The sequence below is a fragment of the Notechis scutatus genome, chromosome 1 (genome assembly GCF_049901735.1).
Source record: "Notechis scutatus isolate UNSWTSFEM ecotype Mainland chromosome 1, rNotScu1.2, whole genome shotgun sequence".
Classification (NCBI taxonomy): Eukaryota; Metazoa; Chordata; class Lepidosauria; order Squamata; family Elapidae; genus Notechis; species Notechis scutatus.
Genome location: NC_142009.1, coordinates 248,131,698 through 248,157,101, shown reverse-complemented (window position 1 = coordinate 248,157,101; position 25,404 = coordinate 248,131,698). Strand labels below are relative to the sequence as shown.

General features: G+C 43.1%; 1 protein-coding gene across 2 annotated transcripts in view; it reads right to left on the bottom strand.

The window, feature by feature from the left end:
• The window catches only part of BMAL1 (basic helix-loop-helix ARNT like 1), a 55,710-nt gene extending 36,008 nt beyond the window's left edge, over positions 1–19,702 (bottom strand). For both annotated transcript variants that reach the window (XM_026664810.2, XM_087951001.1), the window contains exon 1: positions 19,322–19,702. The gene's annotated coding sequence lies outside the window, so the exon portion shown is untranslated. The remainder of the gene's footprint in view (positions 1–19,321) is intronic.
• Positions 19,703–25,404: the final 5,702 nt, after the last annotated feature.

The following is a 25,404-nucleotide window of genomic DNA, read 5'->3' as shown; positions in this document are numbered from 1 at the left end:
CATATCCAATTGCCTTAAATAATGAGTAGATTAAACTATTTTTCTGCTTGACTGTAAGTGTTGTTAAGTAAGCAAGGCACATCAGTACCTTTTATGGAAAAAAAAATCAGATTGTTCTGTTTCAATCAGTAAATCTTTGCTTGATTGCCCATGGTAAGGAATTCTGCTGCTCAACTAAGACAGCAGTTATTTACAAATTTGTGGCACTGCTACAGATACAGATTGAATGCATGGCAAACATGCCATTTGATTGCTTTTCCATACATACAGAAATTAATCAATGCTGAACTTCTTCATTTAAACAAGAGAAAAGCCTTCTTTCAGTGGTGCTTGCAGTTATTTTAATGGACGTATCACCTAAATGATAAAGAAACTTCCATGAATGTCAATAAGCTTTCTTTTGAGATAGCCAATACAGTAGGACTGCCTCATGGAATGCTGTCCTGTGAAATACACCTCATGTGATTGATAAGATAAAAACTTTGTGTCAGCTTGTGTCACATAAAAATTAGTGAGGAACAAGGTCTAAGACAGAAAGGTCAACAACCCCTATTTAAAGCAGGGGTTCTGAACCCCTCATCCGTGAACCGGAACCAGTCCGCAGCATGCCAGCAATCAGGCCATGCAAACAAGCAAAGCCCCATCCATGGGATGCAGACAGCATGTGAAACCATGCCCCTTCCAGACCACGGAAAAACCTCTCTCCACAGAACCGGTCCCTGGTGCCCAAAAGGTTGGAGGCCAGTGGTTTAAAGAATATCAATGAAAATGCTCCTATTTACATATTTGTGAGAAGATACTTCAACAACTGCCCCCATTTAGTAAAACAAAAACAAAAACAAACAGCATGCAAATTCCCTCTATTTCTTCTTTTAAACACTTAACAAAACTAGAGCTTAAAAAGCATAAAGATTTTTGCTTCATTCCAGATTATTTATAGTTTTCATAATTAGAACATGGACTTGTTGCATTAAGTAAACTGGGCGTTGGTAGAAGTTACCCTGAATGCCCTTTCTATCTATGCTGCGAGAGAGCCCAGGGTGGGTTGACTCCTTCTTATGACGTCATTTAGCTGAGTCTGTACTAAGATATAAAAGCCAGCCCCCGGAAGAGACCCCAGCTTTGGCGAAGATACTTGACAGACTGAAAGGTGTCTCTGAAAGCACAAATGAATACAGAAATATGACTTACCCTCTCCGGACGAATCAAGGGAGGGGCTGGGCTCTCTCGCAGCATAGATAGAAAGGGCGTTCACAGTAACTTCTACCAACGCCCATTCTCCTCCATGCTGCATCAAGAGCCCAGGATGGGACATACCAAAGCTTGCATGTCCACGGGTGGGTCCTTGTCCGGCTCATCACACCGACTGTTGAACCACTCGTTGAAGCACCCGTCTGCCGAAGGCTGAAGTTGCCAAGGCAAAGGCATCCAGACAGTTGTATCTGATGAAAGGAGATGGAGATGTCCACGTGGCCGTATGACAGATCTCCTCCAAGGGTGCTTGGGTCGCCCAGGCAGCCAAAGTGGCCGCGTTTCTGGTAGAGTGCGCCGTCAGACCTCGAGGAACCGGAAGGGCTGCAGCTTTGTAGGCCTGCTCAATGCAAGATCTGACCCACCTGCTAATAGTAGGAGAAGGGGTCTTGTGCCCCAAGTGAGAAGGGAAAAGGAAACAAATATGGCTTCCGACTTCCTGAAGGAAGAAATGCGCTTAATGTATATTCTAAGAGCCCTTCCTACGTCTAGCGTGTGCCACTGCTGCTCTAAGTCATGGTGCGGGAGGGGGCAGAAGCCAGACAACATAATGTCCTGGGACCTGTGGAACAGGTGTTAACCTTTGGAAGAATGAGGGGTCCAGACTGAGGACAACCCTATCATTGTGAAAGGAACAAGGTCCTGTCTGATGGAAAGAGCAGCGAGCCTGGCTGAAGTGATGGAAATAGGGAACACTACCTTCAGAGTCAGGAAATGGAGATACAATGTCCTAAGGGGTTCAAAGGGGGGCTTCGTAAGGGCATTAAGGACCTCATGAAGATCCCAGGAACTTGTGAACCACCGGAGGTGCAGGCTGGAAGTCCCCTTTCAAAAAAACTTCCTGACTGAAAGGTGATGGGATAAGGAAGGAAGCGAACCCCATGAAAGAACCGAGGAGAGGGCCTCAACCTGCCTGCATAAGGTGTTGGGGACCAAACCTTTCTACAGATCATGCTGAAGGAATCTAAGAACCTCTGCCAACTGGGCTGAAGCAGGAGAAAGAGACCCTCCCTAAGATACCCTCAGGAAGGGTCTTCCAGGTGGCATCATAGATGCCCCTTGTAGAAGGTTTGTGAGATGCCAGGATAGTGATGATGACCCTTTCAGGAAGATCAGCCACCCCTAGCTGCTGCCGCTCAAGTGCCACATGGTTAGCTTGAGCCACAAGGGCTCCAGGTGGATCAGAATCCCCTGATGAAGGGAGGTTAGATGGGCTGGGATCCTCCAAGGAGAAGCCCCCGATAGGTTGACCAGGTCCACAAACCAGGGTGTCCGCAAACCACAGTCTCCTGGGCCAGTGTGGGGTAACCAAAAGGAGTTCCGCCCTCTCGTGAATCAGCCTTTGGATCACTCTGGGGCTCAACGGAAGTGGGAGAAATGCGTATAGAAGCCCTGTGGGCCAGGAACAACGTAAGGCGTTCTCTGCCCCCTGAGCGGGGTACCTCAAGAAGAAACTCGGGAATTGGGCATTTAACATGATGCGAATAGATCCACTGGTGGTTGGCCGAAGATTGCTGAGTCTTCCCTGAACAGGGAGGGGGGCAGGCGCCACTCTGACTGGACTACAGTGGCCCTGCTCAGCCAGTGTGCCTGAATGTTTGAGGCCCCCGAGATGTAATCTGCCCTGATGGAAGGAGGTTGGTCTCCGCCCAGCGACAGAGACGCTCAGCCTCCCTCATGAGCCAATGGAATGTGTGCCCCCCTGTCTGATGATGTGCGCCCTGTCTGTCAGAATGAGGACGTGGCGTCCGCGTACCTGGGGGAGGAAGCTGCGTAGGGCCAGGTATACGGCGTGAAGCTCCAGCCAATTTATGCTGCACCGTTGCTCGGCTGCTGACCATGTGCCCTGAGCTGAGTGGGTGGAGATGGGTGCCCCATCCGGATAGGCTGGTGTCTGTGGTGAGGGTGACCCGCCGGGGCTCCCTGAAGTAATGCCCTCTGTTGATGGTAGGTCTGGCCCACCAGAGGAGGAACGCGAGGACCTTTGGAGGTACCTTCGCCACGGTCTTTGAGTTGCTTCTTCCTGATCGCTGATATGGAATCACTAACCACTGAAGGGATTTGGTATGCAGACGGGCCCAGGGAATAATGGAATGCATGAAATCAATTTGCTGAGCAATTTGCTAAGTCCAGTAATGCTACCTTTTGCTCGCCTGGTCTCCCTGACCGATTTCTGGTGCTGAGAAATCCTTTGGGAGATAGGAAGCCCCCTCCCTTAACCAAATCAATCACTGTCCTCAGGAGTGCTATTCGGAAGGATGGAGATAACTGGCTCTTTTCCCAATAAACGAGAACCCTGTGCCTGGAGAGCGGGGAGGGTGGTTCTGGAGTCCCCTTTCTGCTTGGTGTTTGGAAGGGGACAGGATAAGGGTGCCATCCAGAAAACAGTGAATACGGATGGGGAAATCTCTAAGGTGAGCCGTCAGAGCCGCGAGGACCTTGGTGAAGGTTCTCGGGGCCGAGGCCAAACCAAGGGGAAGGACCACATATTGAAAGTGTTCACTGTTATAGCAAAATCGCAGAAATTTGAAACAGGAGGGTCGAATAACAATGTGTAAGTATGCCTCAGAGGGGTCAATGGAAGTGAGCCAGTCTCCCTTCCTGATACCCTGGAGAATAGGCTGTAGCGTGTGCATCTTAAATTTATGCCGGATAATGAACCGGTTGAGACTTTTCAAATCAAATATGGGCCTCCACCCTCCGGAGTGTTTAGGAACGATGAAGAGGTGAGAGTAAAACCCTCTTCCCTGTTGCGAGGGTGGGGCGGGCTGTATCACTTTGATTTCAATGAAATGTTGGATAGCGGCATCTATTAGGCCACATTTGGTGCGATCTTTGGAAAGAGGGGATATCCTGAAATGCTCAGGGGGAGGGGATTGAAATTCAAGAGAGAGAGGCCGAATCTGATGGTGTCCCTAACCCAGGCATCCAATGTAAGGATTCCCATTGGTCGGCAAAGTGTTTGAGGCGTCCGCCAATGGGATGAGGGGTGAGGGACTTATCTGGGGCGCCGGAAAGGTTTACTGCCTGCGCCCCGAAAGGGTCTCTTGTAGTTGGTACCCCTTCTGTTCCTATCACTGGGATCGGTTCGATCCTGGAGTTGGACCGACCGAAAAAGCGGGGCTTCTCTGAAACCTGGGAGAGAAAGCTGTCTGAAAGGAGGTTCGAAGGGATCCCCTCCGAAAGGGCTGGGATACTCTGCCTTCAGGTCTGCGAAAGAGAGACGGAAGAAATTTTTTCTTATTTCGGCTTTCCATTAATAAAGGGCCAAGGGCCGGACCGAAGAGTTTGTCCCCCAAGATGGGAGCAGAAGCCAATTTAACTTGTTTTTTTGACGTCTGCTTGCTAATGTTTGAGCCAAGGCAGATGCGGGCTGTGACCTGGGATGAAATAGCCCTGGTGGAAAACTTAACGGCATGGAAGTAGCGTCAGCTGAGAATTCTGCTGCTGCTGTAAGCTTGGCAATGTCCTGGTGTGCCCTAGTATTGGATGGGGGGACATGCTGCTTTAATTGACGGAGCCATCTAATAGAGGATCGTGTAAAGAAGGATGCAGCCGTGGCTGCTCGAATGGCCCAAGCATTAGATTGATGCACCTGGCAAAACGCCAATTCGGCCCGTTTGTCCTCTGGCTTTAGGGCTTCCAGAGCATCGCTTGGGGTAGAGGATGACGGTAACCCCACTATGGGCTCGTCAACCTCGGGAGTCTAACAGGGTGGAAAACTCCGCATCGAGATTAAAAAATCTCCTATCCTGACTGGAGGGGGCAGGAGGCGCCCCTGCAGAAGCCAATTGTTTCGCTACCAGGTCAGAAAGGAATGGGAGGAGTAGAAATCACTTCAGCCTCCACGACCGGGTGTCTGAAGATGGAATCCTCTGGATCACCAGGGGTTACTGGGGAAGTATCAGAGGGTGACTGTGACACCAGACCAGAATTTTTTTTTGCCTTAAACAATAAGGACTTGAACAGGTGGGGTTTGAACAAGCCCACGAAGGTGGGCTGGTCAGGAGTAATACCTACGTCCTCCGACTTTTCCCCTTCCATTGGATCCACCTCTGAAAGGGGTTCAGAGTAGTGTACGGACCCCATATCAAATTCTTCCTCTAGCCTGAAGTGTCCCAGGCCTGTTTTCTCTTCCTCCTCCTCCTCCCCTTCTGGAGGGGGAATATCCCCCTGGGGAAGTACCTGACCCCAGTGAGGTTCCGGTCTGGGGAAAGATCCGCCAGAAACGGATTCGATATCAGGAACCATTGATGGCAAACCTGGCCTGGTCATCTGCTGGAGACCCTCCGCAATACCCTGGCGGATAGCCAGCTGCATCCATTCTCTGATCTTGTCTGGAACCAGGTCTGCAGAAGGTTCTTCTTGCCGTAGGCCAGCAGCTGTCGAAGTAAAGGTAGCCTCAGGTGTCCGGGTGGCTGGTGTGACAGCGGTTTGACGGCCCTGAGCGGGTGAGCTGCGCCTGGGAGGAGAAACTGGTCTGGAGAAGGGGGGGTTGAGTTGAGGTAGATGGGGTGGGAAAAGTAAGCTGGGGTTACTGAGCCTGAGCCCCTTGAATGTTTATCAAATGCCTTCTCTAGCGCCTTGTGGCGTCTTAACGCATCTCTCTGAGAGGCCTTGGATGTTTCCTTGGCCTGCCTGCGCAAATGGTGTGTCTTTGGTTTGGCCTTCAAGGAAGGTCCTCTGGGGTTGTCCTCTGCCATAATAAAGAGCAAAAGTAATGATAATAATCAAAAGATGTCCTACAGTTGGTCCACGTCCCCCTTTTGGAAAAAAATTTATCCTTAATATTATTATTATTATTATTATTTATATCTATATCTATATATATTTATTTATTTATCTATTTTTTTTTAATAATAATAAAAAAGAAATGGGAATATGAACAATCAAGGACTAGAGTACCGGAGTACTATAGTATTTAATTCCAGATGAACAGAAAAAACACTTAATAGATTAGAGAAAACAAGTCAAATTAGCCAAATGAACGCTGAGGCCAAAAGAAAAATAAAAGAAAATAAAGGAAAAGGGTGGGCCTCCTGCAGTTGCCTCCCAGCCAAAATGGGAGGTACTGGTACCACCTCTTACTTCGCCTCTGAGCAGGCTGCGGGATAGCCAACAAGTTACAACAGTAGGCAATAGGGCTAGGAGCCACAATGCCTAGGCGATCAAAGGGGCACTAAACAGGCCTCCGGTACTGCTTTGGGCCTCAGAACAGTCAACGCAGTGAAATTAATTGAAAACAAAATGGTGGCCGCCACGAGGCAATGCCCAAATGGCGGCCGATAGCCGGTGCGAAGGCTCAGAGACGGAATATTTGCCTCCTCAAGAAAAAAGCAGCTTAAATCGAAGCGGAACGAGGGGCAAAGAGGAGGAATCGCTCTCCTCTTAAATAAAGCGTTCGTGGGGGGAAGGAGCAACAGCGCGTGAAAAAAGGAGCCGCTGCTTGCGAGTAGAACAGCATCAAGGCAATGGCAGGGAGAAAGGAGGATGATATGGGGGCGCGAAGGTGCTGTTCTTCCCCCGTTTCTTCCCCCTGAGGGGCGAAAAAACGCTCGTCTTACAATGAGCTAACAACCCAGTTGCGCAGGGACCAAGGACTAAAAGGAAGATTCAAACCTGAACACAATTTGCTAAATTCCTGAGTCGGCCAAGGAAGTCTGCTAGATGCTGCCTGTCTCTTGCGAGGCTGAGCTAAAACTGGGGAACGCTACGAGGGAGTCACATGGACGGGGAGGAGCGTTCTTCAATTAAAGCTCAGCCTGTGAGTGCAGAGACTGGAGCACCTCCCACTCTGGATGCTCGAAGCAGCTCTATGGAGAATCTATAAGTCTAATAATACTGCCCAATTGACCAATCACTTCCTAAAGGGCAGCTCTAACAAATTCTGGAATATTAACAACAAACCCAAACAAGATATATTAAGTAATGTCTAACTTGAGATTGAGTGATCTAAAGTTTTAAAAATTATATATGTACAGAAACAAGATGGTCAATTGTCCAGACATAATCCAAACCTCTGGAGTACCAGTTGTTTTGGCTTTCCCCGTTTATCTACATTCCAACATTTATTGTCTTTAAAAATGCTGCATTATAGTTATGAATCACGACTCTTTGTAAACATCAAAACAGTAGCCCATTTTCATTTGCTAGAAAACTTCCCGAAATAAAGGGCGTGTAAAAAATAATTTCTTTCAAACATAAAATTTGCAAAAACCCTGAGCACAAAACCATTGAGTGGGTTCACCCATTTGGAAGTGGTTTGAGCCAGAAGTCTGACACTTCAAATAGTTTGAAAGTTTTGTGCACTCCTAATTTGAAATATGGCTATTTAAAAATTAATGCAACAGTTGACACTGATAATAATATAATTGCAAATGTTCTATTGCTCAATATCTTGCTACAGTATATAACTTCTAAAAGTACCAAATCTGTTTATTCAAATATACAATCCTTCATGCTGCTTTCAATTCTGGCCTGGAAGAGTTTCCATCGTATATTTTGAGGCATGATAGGAAGTTACAATTATCAAAGGAGCCAAAAGTGTGGCAGAAAACAAGATTGCAAAACTATGCTCATTTATTTTGAAAAAAGACCCACATACTGAAGTTTGCTTTTGAGTAGACACAGAATTGCTGCCTTATGTAACAATATTTTTATGTGGGCTTATATTAAAGTCAGTAACCTGTTAGCCAGTTTTAATTTCCCTTTCTTGAAAGTTTTTAACAAAAGCAGATACATAATATTCTTTTCTCTTGTAAGAATTTTTTGAAAATCCTTTGTCCAAATATTTATAAACTTATGATCACAATCAAGCCCAACATTTACGTTGTTAAGTGAGACATTTGTTAAATGAATTTTTCCCATTTGACGACCTTTCTTGCCACATTTGTTAAGTGCAGTTGATAAGTCAGGAACCCAGGGTTATTGAGTGAATCTGGCTTCCCTGCTGACTTTGCTCGTCAGAAGGTTGCATAAAGGGACAACATGACGCTGGGACATTGCAGTGTCATAAATATGAACCAGTTGCCAAGCGTCTGAATTTTAATCACATGATCGTGGGGATGTTGCAAAGGTCATAACGCTGAAAAATGGCCATAAGTCACTTTTTTCAGGGCCGTTGTAACTCTTGTATACTCTGTATACTCTTGGCAAAAACCAATGGCCAGGAATCTTTCTTTGCTAGATGACTGAGTGGACGGTTCAATCCACATAGCAACCACAACTGTGATAATTATCCAAACCTATACCTCTGATAAGACTACCTGTGAACTGCCATAATATTGTAGTATACAATCGAATGACATCGAAACAAACAAGAGATAAGGTATGGCCAGTTAATCATTATTGCTACTTACTATCTTCAAAAGTGGTATAAGACATTGCTTTGCTGTACACACATTATCAAGCTATGCATAATAATTATGGCATAAAAATCACAAAACAGCTTAGAATAGCGATAATTTAAACAAACAGTAGAAAGGAATGTACAGCAAATTCCAGATCCAGCACTCTACGCAAAATTATATGCATATAAATATATAAAATGTTAATAGTTTAAATGTTAATGGCTCAACACAAGCACATTTTTTTATCATTCTTTTTTTCTCCACCATTCAGGAACCTTGAAAATACTACAGTTACTACTAAGATTCCTGAGACAAGTTTTTTGAGGGGGAGGGGGGGGGGGAGGGAAGAAATATCACTGTCAAGTTTGCTGCAATTTCTTCCTCAGCCTTTTTGTTTGTTTTTAACTGCCCTATTTACATGCTTCTTTATAAAAACAGCAACATCTCCACTTGGCTCTCACTCAGATTGGTTTTTAAAATAGATCTACTATTTTGCCTCAAATGTTCCAAAGCCTATGAATTCAGCTCAGCTTAAACTGCTCTTTTATTTGCCTTATTTGTTGCTTCTTTCTAACAGTCCTCAATTTTGTTTGACCTAAACCCTAATCAGCATGCTTCCTCATATCTAACTTTCTACAGCTGTTTCTTCCTTATGCTCATATCTTTCCTGTGCTGCTTTCTAAATACCTTGCTGAAGAAACACCACAATAAATACAAAATAAATAACACTATAGCAGAGACTGCCATAACAGCACCAAAATAAATCAAGAAGGAGAAAGTGCTGTGCATTTCCTATTTCAGCAAGTTGTCATAAACATTCCAGATTTCACACATAATCTACATTCCATGTGATAAATTACTTATAAACACAAATTATCAGGACTCTCCATAAAAGAAAAAGAGATAAAACCAAAGCTGTACTACAACAAACTGTAGTATATCCGCACTTCCAACAGCTAGGCTGTTATGTAGATCAAACATTACAATTGACAATGGTCTTAACATCTTTATTTTTAGTGGCTTAAGCAAAACAAGAATGGTATTTTTTAAAAGAGAAAAATATTTATTGCATACAGATTATGCTTATGAAGTAGTCAATAAAATAACAAATAACCTGTAACAAATCGCAATAATAATTCATAAGTGCCTCATAGCAACTGCTTGTTCTTCCAAAACAAAACAAAAATCAAGGAATTATTATTTCTACTTTTTCAACTCTATCTGAGCACTCCACACACATAAAAGTACACCTCAATACATGGAAAAAGTGCTGTTGCTTTTAAATGTTTTGATAAATAATAAAGAATTTGATTTAGAATATATTAGACCCATTTAATGAAGCTTCCCAAATCATCTTTCTAAATCCAGTAGGATTCATAATACAGGCAAATCTTTTTTATCCATTACATTAAAGCACATTCCTAATTTTACTTTGGGGAATAAATAAAACCTTGGGGCAGTCTCTGTCTTTCAGCCCTTACTAGGGCATCGTATTGTTGTGAAAATATAACATGGCAAACTCCACACATCTACTTTCCTCTAAGGAAGGATATAAATCAAGTGGACATCACTGAATGTTTGTCTTTAAAGGCAAACCTGAATATATATTGATATTAAATAAGTAATTCCTGGAGGATGTGTAAAAAAAAAAAAAGAAGCTCTGAACCAAAAGCACATGGAAGAGAAAGCTAGGCAAAGTATTTTATTTTTCTGCCACATTAGATATGGTGCTTTGTTTGATCTTTCCTTCAAAGAGCTCAAAGCTCTATTTTAAGCTAAATAATGATAGTTTTCCATTGCCAGAATTTCACATGCCTTTTACTGCAGCCTTGTCACATGATACATTTTAAGTAATTGGAACTAAATTTCTTATTGCTATATTGCAAGCCAGGATAATAATTGTTCTTATTACTCTCAGTAGGAATAATGAGACTTGTAGTAATCTTCAAAAACAGTCATAAGATCTACTTGAGGTCAGTTCCAATTCCAGTTGACCTGAATATTTTCTTCCGAGTAGATAGTCTGACTTGTATCATGTATTTAAGTTTTATCTATGAATAAGCTTCACTGAATTGTGACAGAAGTTACAAGAACTGTTTAGAACTGTTAATGCCATTCATTGGTAATATTGTTTGCTTTAGGATAAGCGTAATGGCATAGTTTCAACTAAAAATCAACTAGAACTCTACAGCATGGCATCAAACCAATATCACAAGTTGTTCCAGCTTGTACAGCTGACTTTGAAATATCTTAGGGCTGTTAATACCAAGCTTCTCAAATAGCACGAGGTTGAAAAGTTTATAATGTTCATGTATGGCACCTAAAACTTATTAAGGTTGTATGTGAAAAAAAGATGAACTGGAAGTGGTTTGTTTCAATGCAAAAAAACAAAAAACCCACCCTTTGGCTACGGTCAGGTCACAAAAACAATAATACACAACTGCTCATTTTGCAAATCTTTTTCTCCAGGTGTATAATCTAAATAAAACAGAAAGTTACTCTTTGAATATTATCTCACCTTTTTGAAATGGCATGGAGTGTCATAATATTAAACTGGGGCAGGGATGGGATCCGACTGGTGTAACTACCAGTTCTGTCTATTAGCATTGCGCGCACATGCACGAGTCTCACGAGGTCGCGCAAATCGTGCGAGTGCAATTTACAACCTGCTGAGCTGCCCGGATAGCTGAGCAGCGCTCCATGCAAGTGCGCAGCAGTTGGAAAAGCCCTTGTTTCCTGCTTTTTCAACTGCAGCTGTGTCGCACAAAACAGCTGCAGTTGAAAAAGCAGGAAATAAAGGTCAGGTAAGAGCCCGGGCGGTTGTGTGGGCCACAGCAGCAGCAGACATAGAACCGGTTCTATGTCTGCTGCTCTTCAGAGCTACCAGTTCTACAGAGGTCGACAGAACCGGTAGAAACCCACCCCTGAACTGGGGGGGAAATCAGGAAAAAGAAATGGCAAAAGCTTTGTCAACACATTTATGTAAATCAAATTAATACATTATCAAGACTAATGCTCTTGCAGTCAAAGGTTCTCTGTGACCAAGATATAAAAAACTACACTGTAGTGTAGGCAATCACTATCCAACAATATTTTAAGAGATAAATACTGAAGAAGGAAGCAGAGCTGGAATTCCTGACAATGAGAAACAACTAGCTTTTAGAATTCTGTACATAAAAAAGAGATGTGTGTCAGTGACAGCTTAATCATACCAAGTATGTACCTACAGACATTTAGCTTCAGGAGGTGTGAAAAATTACTGGTTTTTTCCCCATTTACCTCAGTAATTTACCTCAGTAGATTTTCCTCTTATTTGTGAATGTGGAGGAGGTATTTTTTAATCTTTTCAAATATGTCCATTTACATATTGTATTCTCTTTAGTTCCAAGCAGAACTCTGAACTATGCCAGGGGCTACTTTATATTGTTCTCTATAGTGTATTGTGTGATAGGATAAGGTCACTAATGCAGTACATTTTTCCTATTTTCTTCAGATAATAGCTCTTAACCTATTGGTTGTTAGCAGAATAGATGAAATACCGATATATTTGTATTCAAAAGTAGAATTTATTTTTACTTAAGTAGGCACAAAAAATGTAGCCTTAATCACTACTATATATAATCTGCCACTTCTGTTATTTGAAAGGACCTAACAGATTGGCCCACCCCAGGCAACAGATGGACCATTTTGGGTCCCAGAGACAGCTTGGGGTTTTTATCAGACTGTTTGGCTGAGACCTTGGGTTCAGCCTGGCATAGGCATGTGACTGACACCCTGGATCAGACTGCTCCTATGCAGCCTCTTTCTGCACACCAATTCAAGGGTCTGCCTTGGTTTTCTGAGGAGTTCCAGGAGATGAAATGCTAGAAGTGATGTTTGAGTACTGTTTGAGAAAGGCAAAGAGAGTATCTGACAAACAAAAGTGGGAGTCTACATCCTGGTGATAAGGGTACTGAAAAGTTGCTATTCCTCCACCCTGTTACATCTCCTGATAGCTGTCCAATGGCCTTGTTTAGATAAGCTGTTCAGGGAATGCATGGAATTATCTGCAAAGCCATACTAAGGAATATTCCTGCAACTTGACAGACAAAATCTCTGAGAGTTAGATTCCGACTAGGCAAGTCCAAGGGACAATCTTGTTATGCTATCTGGACTGAAGGTGATTCTGTTGTATCCAAGAAATTGGACAATGTTTTTCTGTTTGTTAATTCAGCCACCTGTTTGTTAGATGACAGCTCTCCTGGGTTATTAAAGCAATCTGGGAGATGACCACACAGTGGGTTCATGTGGTGGTTTCAGCCTCTTTGAGAAAGGGGATGTTCTTATCAGACCTGAATGAAGCAATGGTACACCTCCTCTTCAAGAGGTCATCACTGGAGCCTTTCCTATTCAACAATTATTAGCCAGTTTCCATTCTTCCATTCTTCCCTTCTTGAGGAAGGTTGTAGGAAAGCTGGCTGGATGACAGTTTCAGAGGTTCTTGGAGGAAACAGATTATCTGGACCAATTCAATCTGATTTCAGGCCAGGATCCAGCACAGAGACAGCGCTGTTCACACTTGTTGAAGACTTTTGGCAGAGCAGCATGCATTAATTGATGCATCCTTCCTAGTGCTTCTTGATCTTGGAGTGGCTTTCAATACTGTTGTCCTAGCTGTAGGGCTTAGGAATGAGAGGCACTGCATTCCAGTGATTCACATTCTTCCTCTGTGGTTGGTGGTGCGGGGAGAAGAGATCACGCATATGGCCTCTTATGTGGAATGCTTCAAGTCTCAACACTCTCCCCTCTCCTGTTCAATGTCTATATAAAACCACTGGATGAGATCATCCACTAGTGTGGAATTCTGTATTATCAGTGTACTGATGATACCTAGCTCTACACCATAACCCTGAGCCTCACAGATGAATCTGTCAATGCACTGGCCCAGTATCTGGAGGCTGTTTGGGTCTGGGTGGAGCAAAGCAGATCTCAGCTCTATCCTAACATGACTGAGTTAATGTTGCTGTTGGACCCCTCAGGGTTTGGAATGTGACTACTGGTGGTCTTGGATGGGGCTGTACTTCCCTTTTCATAACTAGTGGGCAACTTGGGAGTCCTTCTGGACTTGCAGTTACTGCTTAAAAACAGTTTTGAGAATGTCTAGTGAAATATATTAGTTGCATTCTATTCCCATTGTATTTCATTCAAAAAACCCTTAGCTGTCATACGTAGTTTGGGCTCAACATACTTCCATCTTTCTCATAGTTAACAAAAAAAACTGACCAAAACAATCTTAAACCTAGATTACTTTAATGTGTAATTTCAACAACCATCCCTTTCCAAATCATGAACATTTTATGAAGCAATGTAAAATTTTATCTAAGCTAAAAGTTTGATAGTTTAAGTCAGGGGTCCCCAACCACCGGTCCGTGGACTGGTACCGGTCCATGGGTCATTTGGGACCGGGCCGCCTACTTTGCTTCAGCGCCATCTTGTTCCAACGTGCTGGATCGAGCGCTGGTTTTGAGGCTGTCCCTTAGCCTCGCTCGACCAAAAAGTCAACTCCATGCTGTGCGTGGCTAGAGAAAAGGGAAACGTGGTAGCCGTGGAGAAGCTGCTCTCCCTAAGAAGGAGGCTTATGATTCGCCGGGCTTACGCCAGGAGTTCTGCGAGGCTCTGGTGAAGGGAGGCTACGCTGCTGCCGATTACCTCAATCCCAGCCTGCACGAACTCCCTCGCCCTCTTTGAAAGCGGCCAGCGACCTGGTCAAGGCTCACGAGAAGCTCTTCTTCAATCGCCTCACCGACACGTGGCTACAGGCCACTCAGGTGAGCGGCAGGAAATGGGAGCTGGGCAGCCACAGACCAGCCGCCTCTCCATCTGATGGCCTCGGCAGGCGCTTGGTTCTCCGCAGGCTTCCCCGGCTCCTTGCCAAGCGGGTTTTCCACTCCAGCCCAGCAGGGCCCTCGCTGCCTTCCCCTCGCCTGGCCGGCCGGGCTCCTTGGGCAACCCGGCTGTCTCATGCTGAGAAGCACGCTGCCCGGCAGGGGCCACGCGGCGCAGGGCAACACGCCACCGCCCGGCCCTGGTGAGGGAAAGCAGCGGGCGCTCCCCGGGCGGTGGCCGTCTCTCCGTCTGATGGCCTCGGCTGAATCTCTGCCTCCCAGCGCACTTGGTCCTCTGCCCACAGACTTCCCTGGCCCCTTGCCAAGCAGGTTTTTCACCCCAGCCCAGCAGGGCCCTCGCTGCCTTCCCCTCGCCTGGCCGGCCGGGCTCCTTGGGCAACCCGGCTGTCTCATGCTGAGAAGCGCTGCCAGGCAGGGGTCACGTGGCGCAGGGCAACACGCCACCGCCCGGCCCTGGCGAGGGAAAGCAGCGGGCGTTTCCCGGGCGGTGGCCTCGGCCCCGCCACCAGGGAAACGGCTGCCCAGCTCCGTAGCTGATCCACACCTGACCGGCTGGAAAGGAAGGGTGTGTAGCATTGGTGTTGTGTGTGTGTGTGATTTCTTGGCACGCAGCGCAGGGTCTCTTTTGGCCAGTCCCGATTTTTTTTTCAGAGGGGAATATCATGCCTGTATTAACCATGATTATTAAATCCAATCCAACTTTGATTATAATTAAATTAAGTCATAACTAGTTTTTCAATGAGTGGAATATATAATAAAATATAATAAAATTAATTAAATAAATAAATAAATAAATAAATAAATAAATAAATAAAAAAACCCTAACCGGTCCTTGAAAAAGTGTTTCTGCGTGAAACCGGTCCCTGGTACAAAAAAGGTTGGGGACCACTGGTTTAAGTAATTACATTATATTTATTTACTATATCACATTCTGACTTATAAACCCAGAGTTTGAGCAGGTATTCAGATTAATTAAATACGTTGTTTGGAAGTAATACAGCTACAACAAACAATATGTTAGTCATAATGTCAAGGTTATTTTTTTTTTTAGACATACTTCCTTGCAAGTAATTAACCCTAATTTTAGTTCAGGTGCCTCTCTAATGATGAGTTTATACCAGAAACCTATGGATCAAAAATGTAATATGAGATTCAGTATCAAGGTGAAATGCCTCAAAACACCATTTTAATTGCAGAAATGTATTTTCCTAGCATTGAGATCAAAATACCTTGTTATTTTGAAAATGTTCTTAATCTGAACAAGCATATTCAGTATCCTATTATGTGAGAAGTGGGTGCATAGTTCGTCCTCAGGTGCTTACTGGGTATTGTCAGTGAGAACAGTAATGAAACCAATGCACTTGGCCCCACAACTATAATACTTTTGAAATACAAGCGGGGGAGGGAGTGTTTCTCTTTAAAAAAATAGCCACCCACTAATTACTTGTCATATGGCTGGCATTTTAAAACTATATTTTGTGGGTCATTATCTGCAATAAGAGTTGTGTACAAAATTAAATTTCAATTAAATTCACTGGGAAATTAATTGTGTATAGAGTTACAATAATGGTATTCTTGTCTGATATCATCATGCTATATATTAAAGCTGTGTGTTTAACCTTTAACTGAACAAAATGGTACCTCATGGGACAACAAGTTTTGAACCAAGGTACATCAAATGGGCTAACTTACAGAATGCATCCATGACTCTTAGAGAAATGAAATTGGCCAAATTTTATAAAACATTTCCTGTGGTTCACTCCTGATGTTGACTGTGCTTTACAGTGCAATATGGGCTATTTTTAAGGCAGATGCATCTCTGAATATTTCCCTGGTTTTTAAAGAACTTCTCTAGTGAAGATAATATATTAGAACCTCTGCCGTTGTTGAAATAATTGAGGAATCTAGCAAGGAAATATTTGTGAAACAGTGGCTCCATTGGCCCAATGGGTCAAGGATTTTCTGGTATGGTATAAAGCAAAAGCTAAAGAAACCAAATTATTGATAACTACTGAATCGCTGCCTAATCACTTCCATTAAAAAGAAATTCCACCAAGCTCGCTCCATTATGTGGACCCAGGATATCATATCACTCATTAAAATGATTTTTGTGCTTAGAAAGGACTTTGCTTATAAATAAAATTGAATTCCTAACCACATGTTGAGGTGTATTTGCATTTGCGGCTCCTCCTAAAATTCTTCGTCTGAGCAACTAGGGAGCAAGATAGACAAGGGTGTATTTTGTGATGTTTCCAAAACTCACATTATTATACATTTTGCCCCAGAAGTGAAACTCGAGTATGAGATATCAAAAGAATTTCTTGGACTGGAATTTTATTCTAGTCCCACAATGCTAGTGAGTGTGGGGTGTGCTCCCTATTTATATACAATGCCAGTGTTCATGGGAGTATGGCTTTCTCCTTGGCATTTCTTGTTTAATGTACTGTTTGTCCAATGTTAATTTCCACTTATCTGGGGGTTGGTTGCTGGAGAGAATGTGTTTTGGTCTTTTTGTTTCCTTCTTAGCATATGGTTTCTTTTGAATGGTGTGTAAAATTTATTCATCTTTATGTATCTATTGATAATTGGTGGCAGGGAAGGACAAGCTACTATATATAAACAGGGAACAAACCAACACTTACTAGCAGTGATGATGCTACCTAGTTGGCAAGCAAACAACCAAGCTTAGAGAACACCTCTGAGACTTCACAATGAAGACACTATTTACAGTCGCCCTGAGTATTCGTGTATGTGGAAGAAAATTCATCTAAAAGAACTCTTGACAAAAAAAGAACAGAGAGAAAGAGAGAGAAATGCGAGAAAACTCTTAGAATGTGAGAAAGAATATTTCAAAACAAGGTAAACAAAGAGTAAATGGATGTTTCCATGTTATCACTTTAAAAAGAGATACTTAAGAACTGGTTTTTTTTTACCAAACTACTAATGATGTTACTTAGTTGGGTATGAAACACCTGCAAGCAACCACACTCAGGAGAGCACCAAATACTCCAAAGTTCAAACTATTCAGACACCAAGATTAGATTTCAAATTATTATCTTAACCTTTAAAAGCTCATCTTGTCAATAAATTTCAAGAAGCAATGCTTAATAAGGAAGTAAGTCTCATTAAACACAGGAATTCCTCCAAATACAATAAAAGAATACATTGTTAGGCTTATGTTATGATAGACATTTTGTAAATAGTAATGCAACAATTTTTCCATTCTAGATATTTTAATGCCCTCAAGTTTTTTAAAAAAATATTTTAACAGCATGTTTGGGGCTTTACTTTTTAAAACCAGGTTCATTCAGGCTTTATTTTAGCATGAGGCTGAAATGAGGTAAACTTATGCTCAGTGATACTGTGAAGTATATATAATTATGCATCAAGATCTGCATTAAAGAAATGATGGAATATTGCCTGATAAGATGTGTCAAGTTTTTTTTTTTAATGTGGTTGTGATAGACACACACTATAAGCAAGAACCACATGTAAAACATACCCGCCCTTCTTCATTAAACTGTTAAAATATCTAGTTCTGAGCAACATTTTATCAATTATAACATCATGATATATAAATCTAAACCACAAAAGACTCCATTAACACGTAGCTGACATCTCTTTTCACAGGAAAAAAAAAATTAAAGCATCACAATCCAGAAAAGTGACTCATGTGTCCAATTACCAGAAAGTTATGTCCAGATGAAAATCAGGATTTCACTCCCAATATCGTAAACCGGTTTCCTTCCTAGGGAAACGGAGCCCTTTCAATCTTTCTTTCTTTCCTTTCCTTCCTTCTTTCCTTCCTCCCTCCCCCTCTCCCTTTCTCTTCCACTCTCCGCGTATCTGCCTTTAACATGCTTACGAATTAACTCGCAACGTTTGCCGTAATTTCCACACAGAAACATTAAAAGCGAAAAGGTCAACCACAGCTTTCCTAGAAAAGCAAAAGAAAAGAGGGACAAGCGAGTAAAACGCGGGGGTTGGGGGGGGGGGGCAAGTTCCGACGTCAAGTTCCACTCCAGGTACATCGGACCGGATTTTGGTTTGAAAAAAACCCCGTACCAAAAGAAAAAGAAAGAAAGAAAGAAAGAAAGAAAGAAAGAAAGAAAGAAAGAAAGAAAGAAAGAAAGAAAGAAAGAAAGAAAGAAAGAAAGAAAGAAACCGGCAGGGGAACTGCCACTGCATGGCTACGGGTTTTTTAAGGACAACCCTATGTAAATAAACGCTGTTTCCTGCTCTCCAATCAAGAGGAAAAGCATCTAATTTCACTTCCACATCTCTCCTGAGCAAATGCCCCGCGATGGAAGCCAGAGGGAAAAGGGACCATTCGTTTTCTGCCCATTCCCCTCCCGAGAGGGCGCCCCGATAATGCCCCCGTCGTTCCCAAGACAGGGGAAGCCACGGGAAACACCACCTCCGCCACCGCCCCCCCCAAAAGCCTCGCCGCACCTGAAACCTTACCCTGGAAACTTCCCGTGCCCTCGGTTCTCCCCTCCGTAGGCTGGCACCCCACCCGCTAAGCCCCATAAACAATGTGCCCATTACAAACCAGCGCTCGCTCGCTTCCTCCGCCCACCTGTCCAGGGAGAGAAGACCGAAGCGGAATGCAATGCAGCCGGCGCGCGGGAACGACCTCGGCACAAGTCCCCCCCTCCGCTCCGCTCCGCAACCTGCCAGGGAACCTCGTTCCCAAAGAGGAATCCCCTTGGTCGTGCGCGGGCATCAAAGGGGAATCTCCTCCACCGCCTCTCCTCCAACGCCGCCGCCCCGACCCTTTCCTGCCAGCCCGACTGCAGGTAGCAGCAGCCCTCCGCGCCACCTCCCAGTCCTCACCGTGCTTAGAAGAAAGAGGAGGGGGTCTCGCCCGTGGCCTCTACTCGCAGCGGCTCGCCGGCGGTAGCCAAAGCAAACGACGCCCGGCACCAGCAACCCCTATACCTGACCTACTTTCCGCCTGGCTTGCCGCTGAACGTCGCACCACTAACCTACTTTCCAGCCAATGGCTTCTCCCCCCGCATCAAGCCCCTGCCCGCCTCTTGCCCAATCGCGGGACGGGGTTTGCGCCTGCCGCCCAATACGCCTCCGAAAGAGGATGCTTAGGTCCCGCCTTCGACCCGGACGACCAATCCGAACCGTGCGGCTGAAGAGTAAACGAGTCAGAACGAGGATAACACTTCTGCTCGTGCCCGCCCGCTCGCTTAAACGATTGTAACTTGCGAGAGAAGGGAGGGTGGGGGCAGCGAGCGAGCGGACGGTCGCGCGGGTGTGCGTGCGCACTCGCTCGCTCTCGCGCTCCCTCCCTCCCGCCCTGAGAGGAATTGTGTGGCTGCTTGGAATGGCTGAGACCCGGATGTAAAGCTCCTGCTAGCTGATCGGGATCCCCGTTCGCCGAGTAGTGTTGGGTTACGTACGTCTGCATGTATTTGCTCCTTGAGGAGTGCGGTCTGATAACCCGCTGCTTCCCTTTCCACCCAACCTTCGTTTCCCCCCGCTTTTTACGCATTGCCTGTAGGGCAACTACTTTCTGTCCCCAAATAACATTTACCTGTTTCAGATCCTAACACCTCCGTTGTTAAATGCGGGTAGCAGCGCCCAATTGCTCGGCTGATCTCGGAAAGCAAGCAGTGTCGGATCTGGCTAGTAACTGGATGGGAAACCACCAGGAAATCCTAGGCTAGACTGGGTAGTGAAACTTGTTCCAGAAGAACGCAAGAAAGAAAGGAAACAATTAGCATTGCTACCAACAGTTGCACATTTTAGACTCCAGGAATAGACTCTGTAACTCGAAAGAGATTAGGGTTTTTCCCCCCAAAGCTTTGGGGAAGATAATGGTAGGGAAAAATCAGTGGAATTTAGAGCTGCTCTGAATACCAGGAGACCAGCAAATGGTTACTGACTCATCTGTTTTTTAACTACAAAAACAAAAGAAAGTTATCCTCCCAAATCATATTTCTGAAACAAAAACATCTTGAATATTAAGCATTCTTTAATATATTTTGCATCAACCTCTGGTTAGTTGATCTCAGTGCCCTAGTTTTAAAAAAAAGGCCTCTGGACCAAAAGTCTTCCTATCTCTGAATTAAGGAATCCTTGTGAAACCCAAGTTTTACAGTCATTTATGTGAAGCCGTCTCCTGCTCGTTCATTTGGTTTTCTTCACAAGTACAGGTGAAACTTGAAAAATTAGAATATTGTGCAAAAGTTTATTTCTTTCAGTAAGGCAACTTAAAAGGTGAACCGTCTGTGTGTGGTGGCTCTTGATGCACTGACCCCAGCCTCAGTCCACTCCTTGTGAAAGTCCCCAACACTTTTGATGGCCTTTTCCTGACAATCCTCTCCAGGCTGCTGTCATCTCTGCTGCTTGTGCACCTTTTTCTTCCACACTTTTCCCTTCCACATAACTTTCTATTATTATTTGGGAACACCCAACTTCTTTTGCAATTACCTTTTGAGGCTTTCCCTCCTTATGGGAGGGTGTCAGTGATGGTTTTCTGCACAACTGTCAGGTCAGCAGTCTTTCCCATGATTGTGATTCCTACCAAACCAGACTGAGAGACCATTTAAAGGCTCAGGAACCCTTTGGAGGTGTTATGGCTTAATTAGCTGATTAGAGTGGGACACTTTGAGCCTAGAATATTGAACCTTTTCACAATATTCTAATTTTCTGAGATTGTGGATTTGGGGTTTTCATGAGCTGTAATCCATAATCATCTCAATTATGACACATCACACCTTGAACTATCTTGCTTTGCATGTAATGAGTCTATCTCATATATTAGGTTCACCTTTTAAGTTGCATTACTGAAATAAATGAACTTTTGCACAATATTCGAATTTTTCGAGTTTCACCTGTATGTGCTCTGTAACAATGTTTCCAGTATACCCGATTTCTGTGCTGATTAATCCTACCTAGGCCTACAATAAGAAACATATACACTGAAAAAAAGTTACCTAGGAAGACTGACACTTAAAGTGGCTTCCTTCGTTGCTGATCTCCAGTGCAGAGAAGTTTCCATCTGCCATCAGCTGACTGCCATTCAACTGTTCCTGGCAAAGAACAAGCCAAACCAGTCTCAAAAAAAAAAGGGCGGGGGGGATAGTGCCTAGCCCAGCTTTGTAATAACACAGGCAAAAGAATGCTTTAATTTGGAGAAAAAAGGGGAACTGTAAAAAGTCTTGCTTATTCCACTTTTGATAAAATTATGCTCAATTGCCTCATTCTTTGTATAGAATTATCCTCATTTTGCTTCTTAACTACAATTTACCAAGTAAAACAGTCTCTCTTAAACTGAAGTTTTGCTGGTTGACTGTCATAATGAACTTGATAAATTATTTTTTCCCAACAATATAGCTCCCAATTCCTCTTCAATATTATTTTTTTCTTATATGTGTTCAGATGACAGCCCCATAAATGTATAACCAGTCAACGCCATGCTGCCTAGTTACTTGCATGCCAAAATACTCAGTAGACAACAGTGTATATTCAAATAAATTGATGTTTCCCGGTTGCCATATGTCAATGAGCAGAGTCACCTGGAATGAGAAAATGCATTTGATAATCTAATACCTTACAGGGAACATTAAAAGTACATGTCCAGTCATATGCATTGTCATATAATTATATGTCCCAGTTAAGATTTAATATAAGAGAGAGGCTAAAGGAATTAATCTTTCAGATAATAATCAGAAACAATCAGATAAAAGCTGAACCTGAAATAATCTGTGACCTCCAAGTTATGTTCATGCCTAGAAAACAACATTACACATACATTTATTAAATTTCAACATCAAAGATTAAAATACAAGCCAACATAAAAGGGAACAAAATCAATGGAAAGTGACCAAAAAAACTATATCAAACAAATTATAAGTTGATCTCTGGCTTTCTTTTAGTACAGAAATAACAATAAGACCATCTCTTTAAGTTTAAACAACATAAAATATCTTACAATACTAATAATTAATCTTACTAAAAATGAATACTCATGCAATATTCTGTAAATTTTATTTTACACAGAGTTTTAAAGTCCCCTTTGATTATTCCACTGAATTTCAAAAGTTGGCCATGGGCTTTCAACTAATTTTGAGACTTGAAGATTGTAGGGCAGGGGTGTCAAACTCATGTCATCACGGCGTTGTCATGTGATATATCAGGACCTTCCCCCCCCCCTTTGCTAAACTGGGGGGGTCAGTACATGACACATCCGGCCCGCAGGCTGTGAGTTTGACACCCCTGTTGTAGGGGGGGGGGAATTATTGTTGTTCCAGCAAAAGAGAGGAGCAAATAGAAAAAAAGGCCAGTTTCACATATATGAAGTAATCTGCCCATTCCATATTACTGTCTTCCCATTGCAGAAATATGAATTAGAACCCCTAATTCAATGCTTCTTTGCTATCGTAGTTAATGAACTTTCTGCAAAATTATGTCATTTTGTCAAAGTAAAGGAATGTTTGGTAATCATTTAGCATTTTAAGGAAACAAGAAATAAAACAAGAAGTTGCTATTGTGAAGAATGTAACTGTAAACCAAATAAATCCCACTGCTGTTACTTTATAACTTTGACATGGATGAAAATGTGTTGTAATTTCTATTTTATTTATTTTTGGCCTAAAACTTCTCTATCTTAAAACACTCTCTGCTACTCTACATGTGTATTCTTCTTTATTATTTTAAGTGAATTCAGCAATGATTACTGGATGTCAAAAGAACTTTTCTAAAGCATAGCAAAATAACAGGAAATTGGAGGTATTGCATTTAGACAATTGGAACTTGCAATAAAATGCATAATGCAGTATTACTGTTCAATGATGCAGTCAGCTGTGGCCTTTCTTTTTCCTCCCCACTGAGCATATTCAGTCCTAATTCAGATATTTTGGATTTGTTTGCTTCTCCCTTTAAAAGTTAACAGAAGGGGTTTCTTCCCTCCAGTCCTTTAATTGTGACAATCTTCTCATTCAACCAGTCCACCCATCTTCTTTGGTGTGGATTGTGCCATTACAGCTAACTAAACTTATCCAGCAGCAAATTGGTACTTGGAGACCAATAAGAACATTTTAGCATACATGAATCTCTTTCCATGCTTTTCTTCTGTCCTCTTCATGACTTTTGACATCACAAGTTATGAGTCTAATAGTGTCCTCTGATTTTTAGGGTACTTTTAAGACAACAGCTTTCTTCTGCAATCACCTCTGATTTCATAGAATTATATGACAGAAGAGATGAGCCCTTTCTTATTAAAGCAAAAAAGAGGTTACATGATGCCTATGAATTGGTCATTCTAGAAGTTCTTCATCAAGGGTTCCGTGGCAGCCTATCTCTGATTCTTCATCATAACAAAATGCTGTAAGATTTTCCCAAAGTCAATGTCACTGCTACAGTAGTAACTACATCCACCCCCTCACACTTCCAGAGTGGCAAATTGAGTTGCCATGGCAACGTCAACCCCCACAAAATGCCTTAGAATAAGTACTGCAATGCCTAAAAATGACATCATGCTGTCCAACCGTGCCATCAAGTAGTGCAGGCACCAAAAGACATGTCTGACAAAACAACATATTGACTATAAAACAGTTGTGGATGACATATCAGCAAAAGAATGCATACATGAGTCTAATTCTTTTTCTTTTGAAATCATTATCTCTAATGGCTACCCTATCTTTTCCTGACATTGAAATTTCTACAACTTCAGTACTGCTCTCTCTGCCAGCATTATCTGACAGAACTGATAGTCTACTTCGTTAGATATCCCTGTACGTTGCTGCAGCATTTTTACTTGTATAAAACAGGGCTGTCAAACTCACAGCCTGCAAGCCAGATGTGTCACATGCTGGCCACGCCCACGCCCATTTTAGCAAAGGGGGAAGAAGTCACGATACATCACGTGACGATGCCATGACGATGCAAGTTTGATACCCTTGGTATAAAGTGTTCTGATTCTGTATTTTGATGCATAATAATATTGAACATCCTTAATTAAGGGCCTACCAGTGTTTGTAGATGGCATCACCTGGATGACCTTGGCTTATCTCAAAACACTAAAGAGGACTTGGCTGTTTAGGGCTTGGAGGAAAGAGCTCCGGGGCAAGAGGTTGGAGTGAGGAAAAAACATTGGGAGGAATCATGTGATACATGGACCCAGCCGAATAATGCTTAGTCAATAAACACTTTGCTAATTAAACCATGGCGTAATGTAATGTGTGAAAAGGTCACCCAGTGATCTATATAATTGAATAAAGATTTTAATTCAATTGTTCCAAGACCAAATTGATAGTTCTGTTCACACCTGTTCACATATGCTTTGTAATGGGGGAAAAGGGACATAAAGGGTAGGTCAGGGGTGCACAACCCCCAGGCCACGGCGTATTTGCATTGGGCCACATGAGCAGTGGGCTGGTGTGCACACATGCTGTTTGACTTGCGCAAGCAGCAATCTGCCCCATGTGCACTGCACGCACAGCTCAATTTGCACAAGTTGAGCTGTGCATGCTTGCATGTGCATGCCAGCCCACCACTCTTGCAAGCTGAACTGCACATATGCATGTGCGCAGCCCACTTTCCCTTTATCCCTGGACCACTAAGCCACAAAAGTTGGGGACCACTGGGGTTGATGATCAAACCACCTTTGATCTGTATGCTATAGCTAGAAATATATTGATACTCAGTGTATTAGTCTATTTGACACATAAGAAATTGCCCCATATTCTTCATTGCCAGGGAACACTGTAGTCAGAACATTCTTTGCTTTATGTTTTGGAGATATAAGGAAACTCAGGAGAAAAAAATAACTAGAATACTCTTGAGGGCATCCAGTCCCTGCATTCTCAGTTGTTTAAATTACAACTAGGAAGTGGCATACATAAATATTCTGTCAACAGACTCCTCCAGAAAACCTATACTGCAATCATGAAATACCTTGA